This window comes from Schistocerca cancellata, chromosome 2 (genome assembly GCF_023864275.1).
Source record: "Schistocerca cancellata isolate TAMUIC-IGC-003103 chromosome 2, iqSchCanc2.1, whole genome shotgun sequence".
NCBI lineage: Eukaryota > Metazoa > Arthropoda > Insecta > Orthoptera > Acrididae > Schistocerca > Schistocerca cancellata.
Genome location: NC_064627.1, coordinates 760590731 through 760599512, shown reverse-complemented (window position 1 = coordinate 760599512; position 8782 = coordinate 760590731).

Here is an 8782-nt window from a genome sequence, read left to right as displayed (position 1 = left end):
AAACATTTTTTCTCAATGGCGACCTCATGAACACGTCTGCGAATGTTCAATCTCTTCATCAAGCACTAGTTCTCCCACATGTTGGGTCACTGTAAAAATATCAACAAGCGAATGTAGCAATGCTCAGAAACTCGTAACCTCCAGAATTCACTGAAGTTGTCGGTTAGCTATACTCCAGTATATTACTATTGTTATTTTGCATCGTAATTATGAAGTTTTGTTACTATCCGTAGTACGAAGTCACTGATTTTGTAAATACTTTTACTTATATTTGTGAGAGTAGGTGAGGAATTCTCGGTTTCAGGCGCAACAATTTGTAGTTCGGAATTAAGTAGGCTTTGGATCTGATCACAAAATCGAACTGACTGTAAATGAATTGAGAGTTCCCGTCATAAAAGGAGAAGCAGAAATAAAGAGCAGCAAGAAAATTTTTCAAACTAGACAGTGGGTTATTACTTACTAACATTTAAAATACTCGGTAGTTTAATTCAGCTATATTTCGATGCCATGTATAAAACATATCTTGCGTATTTATTGTGTACAAGTGAACACATTAGCGTTATCTAGACATTAAGTCCTAGATAGCAGAAACGTAAACGCAAGATGACACGTCGCGGTCACAGATGTACGCTTTGCATGATTTGTGACGATGTGCACCAGTACCGGTACCACTGACGGAAAGAAATCAGAAGCGCAGATTTTGATATGTGGTACGACAGAAATTTTGGGGAAAAAGATGTTGAGACACTGGCAGCTGAACAAACGAGATAGGATTAAACCGCTCCGTGAGTACGTTTTTAAGAATTGTGAGAACTTTGACGGAAATTTTGAAAAAAGAAGAAAAGTATCCCACAAATCAGCTTCCGTTGACAACTAACAACAAAACAGTTCCAGTGCCATTTAGTGAATGTGTATCTGCTCGTTACTAATGGCAGAGGCTCTCCGTTGACAAAAACTGTTTCTTCACTACTTTTTATGAAGTGGAGTGGTCAGCAAGGTAAGAGAGAGGGGAGGGACGTACAACGAAATCCTTTCAAAGCTTTGGGCAGTTATATAAAGTGTTAATTAAAATATTTAATTTTTTCCCTTTATTTATATCTTGTAGCTCTAACTTACGTGTGTTCAACTGACTGTAGTTTCTTTTTTGTAACTAATCGTGAACTGAGAAATAATGTTTAACTTAATTAAAAAGACATGCAATGAAAGATTGTTGGTGGACATGAGAGTTTTATTTTTTACCAGTGCAAATGTTGTACTCACACGTTTAAAATTCTCAGAAAAGCTTTCGAATGACGTTTTTACAAGTCTAAATTTCAAAAACACCCCCCGCAATGTCACAGTACCGGAACCACTTTGTTTTCTTACAAATCAAGCACTGATTATACCTTTGCTGTGGTCGTGGAGGAGTCGTGAGGCGAAACCCGAACAACAACGGGCAATCATTCTCGCACCGACGGTCATCCCAATGAGTCACAGTTTTGTGAAACACGTACTTCGGATATACGGGGTATGTACCGGAGTTGTTTACAACTGAGGAAACACAGATTACGTGTGCGGCATGTTTTGACCCTTACTTTGCATGGGTTTGCCTGTGTCATTATCTGCTGTAATAACTAGCTCCATTTAGCACCATTTGTAGCTCTGCAAATGTATGACGTGTCTGTGACGATATTTCCTGATGACGAGAAAGCGGCAAATAATAAAATAATGGAAAATGAATCGTAAAACTGTTCTGTCTATCACGTAGTCACTCGTCTGAGTTTGAAAAATACTTTACATTTCACAAATTATTTTCGTATTACACTGATGCAATTGCGTAGAATGGCACACGGCAGTAATTTACTGATGATCGTGTACAGCATGAAGCTGAAATCACATTTTCAGAAGGTGTTCAACACCACGTAAATATTTGAAGACAGCCATGATTTATCGCTAAGAGCTCTAACTGACAAACCAGGGACTCCTAAGATACGATTTGGCAAACAAATAGTAATGAGATGGGGAGCTATTAATATCAATGGGGGCTACTCTGGGAAGAAGGTAGAGCAGGCAGAGGCTGCAAGTAAGTTGGGGCTGGACGTTTTAGCTGTTAGTGACATTCGGGTAAGGGGTGAGGAAGAAGAGGAAGTGGGAGAATACAAGGTCTACCTGTCAGGAGTCAAAGCAGGAATAGCACAATGGAGTGTAGGGCTTTACATCAGGAAAGAAATGGAACCCAGCGTAATTGCAATAAGGTATGTAAACGAACGAATGATGTGGATAGATTTGACAGTGTCTAGTAAGAAAATTAGTATTGTGTCAGTATATTCGCATTGTGGAGGGACAGATCAAGATAAGATGGATAGTTTTTATGAGGCACTCAGTGATGTAGTTGTTAGAGTACAGGACAAGGACAGTGTTCTGCTCATGGGTGATTTTAATGCCAGGATTGGAAATCGAACAGAAGGGAATGAAAAGGTTATGGGTAAATTTGGAGAGGATATGGAGACAAACAGCAACGGGAAACAACTCTTGGATTTCTGTGCCAGTATGGGCGTAGTAATCACAAACTCCTCTTTTAAACATAAGAACATTCACCGGTATTCTTGGGAAGGCAGGGGAACCAGATCTGTCATTGACTATATAATAACAGATCTGGAATTCAGGAAGGCTGTGAGGGACACACGTGTATTCAGGGGATTCTTTGATGACACTGATCACTATTTAATCTGCAGTGAAATTGGTATTGTGAGGCCGAAAGTGCAGGAGGTCAGGTCCATATGTAGGAGGATAAGAGTGGAGAAACTTCAGGATAAGGAAATCAGGCACAAGTACATAACAGTGATCTCAGAAAGGTACCAGTTAGTTGAATGTAGTCAATTACAGTCATTGGAAAAGGAATGGACAAGGTACATGGACACAGTACTAGAAGTAGTGTGTAAAGGCAGGATGAAGCAAACAGCTTGGCGGAATGACACAGTCAAGGCAGCCTGTAAAAGGAAAAAGAAGGCGTATCAAAAATGGCTACATACTAGAACTCAGGTAGACAGAGAAAGCTATGTTGAAGAAAGAAACAAAACCAAACAGATAATTGCGACATACAAGAAGAAATCTTGGGAAGACTTTGGAAACAGGTTGGAGACTATGGGTCAAACTGCTGGAAAACCATTCTGGAGTGTAATTAGCAGTCTTCGAAAGGGAGGTAAGAAGGAAATGACAAGTATTCTGGACAGGTCAGGAAAACTGATGGTGAATCCTGTGGATTCCTTGGGCAGATGGAGGGAATATTTTGAAGAGTTGCTCAATGTAGGTGAAAATACGATCAGTAATGTTTCAGATTTTGAGGTACAATGGGATAGGAATGACGTTGGAAATAGGATCACATTTGAGGAAGTGGAGAAAATGGTCAATAGATTGCAGTGCAATAAAGCAGCTGGGGTGGATGAAATTAAGTCAGAACTCATCAAATACAGTGGAATGTCAGGTCTTAAATGGCTACACAGGATAATTGAAATGGCCTGGGATTCGGGACAGGTTCCATCAGACTGGACAAAAGCAGTAATCACACCAATCTTTAAACATGGAAACAGAAAAGATTGTAACAACTACAGAGATACCAGTTGGATGAAAATCAGTGTGGGTTGAGGCCTCTTGGAGGTTGTCAGGACCAGATCTTTAGCTTACGGCAAATAATGGAGAAGTGTTATGAGTGGAACAGGGAATTGTATCCATGCTTTATAGATTTAGAAAAGGCATATGACCGGGTTCCTAGGAGGAAATTAGTGTCTGTTCTACGAGATTATGGAATAGGAGGCAAACTTTTGCAAGCAATTAAAGGTCTTTACATGGATAGTCAGGCAGCAGTTAGAGTTGACGGTAAATTGAGTTCATGGTTCAGAGAAGTTTCAGGGGTAAGACAAGGCTGCAACCTGTCTCCACTGTTGTTCATATTATTTATGGATCATATGTTGAAAACAATAGACTGGCTGGGTGAGATTAAGATATGTGAACACAAAATAAGCAGTCTTGCATATGCGGATGACTTAGTTGTGATGGCAGATTCGATTGAAAGTTTGCAAAGTAATATTTCAGAGCTAGATCAGAAATGTAAGGACTATGGTATGAAGATTAGCATCTCCAAAACGAAAGTAATGTCAGTGGGAAAGAAATATAAACGGATTGAGTGCCAAATAGGAGGAACAAAGTTAGATCAGGTGGACGGTTTCAAGTACTTAGGATGCATATTCTCACAGGATGGCAACATAGTGAAAGAACTGGAAGCGAGGTGTAGCAAAACTAATGCAGTGAGCGCTCAGCTACGATCTACTCTCTTCTGCAAGAAGGAAGTCAGTACCAAGACTAAGTTATCTGTGCACCGTTCAATCTTTCGACCAGCTTTGTTGTATGGGAGCGAAAGCTGGGTGGATTCAGGTTACCTTATCAACAAGGTTGAGGTTACGGATATGAAAGTAGCTAGGGTGATTGCAGGTACTAGTAGATGTGAATAATGGCAGGAGGGTGTCCACAAAGAAGAAATCAAAGAAAAACTGGGAATGAACTCTATAGATGTAGCATTCAGAGCGAACAGGCTTAGATGGTGGGGTCATGTTACACGCATGGGAGAAGCAAGGTTACCCAAGAGACTCATGGGTTCAGCAGTTGAGGGTAGGAGGAGTCGGGGCAGACCAAGGAGAAGGTACCTGGATTCGGTTAAGAATGATTTTGAAGTAATAGATTTAACATCAGAAGAGACACCAATGTTAGCACTGAATAGGGGATCATGGAGGAATTTTATAAGGGGGCTATGCTCCAAACTGAACGCTGAAGGGCATAATCAGTCTTAAATGATGATGATGATGATGATGAGCTGCTGATAAAATTCCTTTATTAAACAACCATTAGTAGATTTCTTGAACACATTCTGAGTTCAATTATAATACATTTTCTTGAGACCAAGAAGCTTAAGTCCACGAATCAGCACTGTTTTAGAAAGCATCGCCCGTGCGGAACTCAGCTTGCCCTTTTCTCACACGTTATCCTGCGAACTAAGGATGAAGGGCAACGGGCAGATTTCATATTTCTATATTTCCGGAAAGCATTTGACACGGTGCCCCATTGGAGACTGTTAACGAAGGTACGAGCACATGGCACAGTTCCAAGATATGTGAGTGGCTAGTAAACTTCTTCAGTAAGAGACTCGAATATGTTGTCTTGGATGGACAGTGTTCATCAGAGACAAGACTATCGAGAGAAGGGCCACAGCGAAGTGTGACAGGACAGCTATTATTTTCTATACCGGTACGCATAAATGATCTGGCGGACAGGGTGGGCAGCGAGCGGTCTGTGGCTGTTCGTTGATGATGGTGTGGTGTGCGGGAATATGTCGTCATTCAGTGATTGTAGAAGGATACAAGATGATTTAGACAAAATTTCTAGGTAATGTGACGAATGACGGCTAACTCTAAACGTAATAGAAAAAAACAGTAAGTTAATGTAGATGATTAGTGAGATGCTTGACAGAGTCACGTTATTTAAATATCTGGTCGTAACGTTGCAAAACGGTATGAAATGGAATGAGCATGTGAGGACTGTGATAGGGAAGGCGAATGGTCGACTTCGGTTTATTCGGTGAATTTTAGGAAAGTATAGGAGACGGCATACAGGGCACTAGAGCGACCTGTCCTTGAATATTGCTCGAGTGTTTGAAATACACAGCAGGTTGGATTAAAAGAAGTCTTCGAACCAGTTTGTTACCGGTAGGTTCGAACAACACGCAAGTATTACGGAGATGCTTCGCGAACTCAAATACTAATCTCTGGAGGGAAGGTGACGTTCTTTTTCGAGGAGCACTACTGAGAAAATTTAGAGAACCAGCGTCTGAGGCTGACTTACGAACGATTCTAGTACCACAGTTTTACATGTTGAGTACGGATAAGGAAGATAACTTAAGAGAAATTAGAGGTAATATAGAGTGATACAGGCAGTCGTTTTTCCAGCGTTCTATTTGGGAGTGGAACAGAAAAAGGAAATGGTTAACAGTGGTACAGGGTATACTAGGTTGCAAAATCCAAACACTTCCAGCTGATTTCCACAGGGTATAGCGTGATTCACCACGCCAAACCACAAGTTTATACTTTTCCACTATACAATGACGTCGGTCGTTACACCACTTCAAGCTTCGCTCAGCGCTGACTACAAAAACATGTGGCGTGTGAGCAGCTGCTCGACCATTGTACACCGTACTTTTTAACTTGCAACTCAAAGTCATTGCGCTAGTTGGAATACTGTTAGCGCTATGGAACTCACGAGAGATTTTTTCCGCTGATTTAATGAGGTTTTTTACAACTACTCTCCACAATGCTCAACGGTCCCTGTCCATGAGTATATGAGGTCTGGCTGATCTCGGTTTAGTTGTGGTTGTTCCTTCACGTTTCCACTTCACGATCACAGTACCAACAGTCGACCTGGGCAGCTTTAGAAGGGCTGAAATGTGGATTTGTTAGTCAGGTGCCAACCAGTGACTAGTCAAAGTTCGAAGTCACTGGGCTCTCCTGACTACTCACTTCTGCTGTTCCTGTTTCTCTACTCACAATATTCCTCGCCTCTCATGGTATGTAGGCGTTAATTCTGCATTACTCTGGGTTTTCGGATACCTTTGTTCGGACCGTGTATGACAGTGCGGACAGTGCAGCAAAGTAGTGTACCAAAATTTCATATTCCTAAAAGGCAGTGCACAATACTTGAGCCCGAAAATTACTTGCCAAAGTTTAAGTAAAAAGCGCTAATGTTTTCTTGTGCTTACTAATGTTGGAAGTTATATGAACGCTTTCAACATGCCCTGCAGCAATGTTGATTACCTGGGGCTCCGTCACAACTCAAAAGAAAATACGCTACCAGTTTTCCCGAACGGGCCTCTTTCACTGATCAGACTCTTATCTGTATATCATTACTCCCGTCACAGAATTCTTCTTTTCACTATCAACACTCCTATGTTTCCAAATACTCTTACACACCTACCAGTATAGAGTTGTTTGTATTGTGTTGCATGTTAACCGGGGTCCTAGAAACGACGGAGAGGCTCCGTCCTCGCCGCAGCCGCAGTGGTCCACAACCCCACGACGACTACTGCAGTCCACTTCACCCCTCCGCCGCCCTACACCGAACGACTCTTTCAGAGTTACTGCGTGGTTCGATCCCCGGTGGACCCCCCAGCGAACGTCTCACACCAGGCGAGTGTAACCCCTATGTTTGCGTGGTAGAGTAATGGTGGTGTACGCGCACGTGGAAAACTTGTTTGCGCAGCACTGGCCAATATAGTGTAGCTGAGGCGGAATAAGGGGAACCAGCCCGCATTCGCTGAGACAGATTGAAAACCGCTTAAAAACCGTCCACAGACTGGCCGGCTCACCGGACCTCGACCCAAATCAGCCGGGGGGATTCGTGCCGGGGACCAGGCGCTCCTTCCCAATCCGGAAAGCCTTGCGTTAGATCGCACGGCTAACCGGGCGCGCAGTGTAGAGCTATGCAATTATCCCTCATTGTTTCATCACCACGAGGCTACGATTTTCGAGCGTATTAATTTTTGCTTATGATCCTCAGGCATTTCTTTATTGACGGATATACCACAGGTTTATGTAACACGGAAGAAATTGCCAAACGAAGCACATCTCCGACTCTTTTTAACAGACTGCTTTCAAGACACTCACAATTCCTGAGAATATTTCCAAGGATGGAAATCAATATCTCGACTTCTCTGAATCTGGATTCCTCTGAATACAAAATATTGTCTTGCTACATGTATGACTTGCATCTCATTCCAACTCAGTGTTAACAATATAACGCGCGAAAGGGAAATTGCAGTTATGGTCTGCCTCAGACCATTTATCACCAATCGTGCGTACAGCATTTTGTTTTGTAACGTTAGGTGTATGTAGGTGAGCGACCTGGCCACCTGGAGATGAATTTGTTTGCCGAGGAGTAGCTGTTCGGGCTCAGGGCTGAGGGCGTGTTGCAGCCGGTCCGGTTAGGCGAGCCAGGTATAAAGATGAGCAGCCCGGCCGGATGTGAGTAAATTCCAGTACATGGAAGTTTGACGATGTTCATTTACTTAAAAGGACAGACAGTGCTCCAAGAAATGCCGGAGGGGTCAGACAATCTTAAAGATGGCTAATGTACAGCTCTTGGTTCAAATGGCTCTGAGCACTATGCGACTTAACTTCTGAGGTCATCAGTCACCTAGAACTTAGAACTAATTAAACCTAACTAACCTAAGGACATCACACACATCCATGCCCGAGGCAGGATTCGAACCTGCGACCGTAGCAGTCCCGCGGTTCCGGACTGAGCGCCTAGAACCGCTAGACCACCGCGGCCGGCTCAATGTACAGCTCTTAAACAGTCCATAAATCCCTAAGAGTAAGAGGGGGTGAGGATCTCTTCTGAACAGCACGTTGCAAGGCATCCCAGATATGCTCAATTATATTAATGACTGGGGAGTTTGGTGGCCAGTGGATGTGTTTAAACTCAGATTCTTGCAGATTTGCTTCGTCTAATGAATTACACTGCGGTTTTCCAGATCATAGTATTCCGCGGGAAGTGAATAAGTGCTCCGCGAAAAACTATTAATAATATGGTGTTTATTTTTCGACATTTTGACGATACTAATTATTTTTTAAAAGTTTTGTTATGATTTCTGTGTTATTGATTATGATTTAAAATTGATCATTGAATAAAACAAGTTTGTTGGCATTACCAGAGACAATCTCATAGCCGATGCCACGTGATCGAGAGTGGCGCCCCTGTA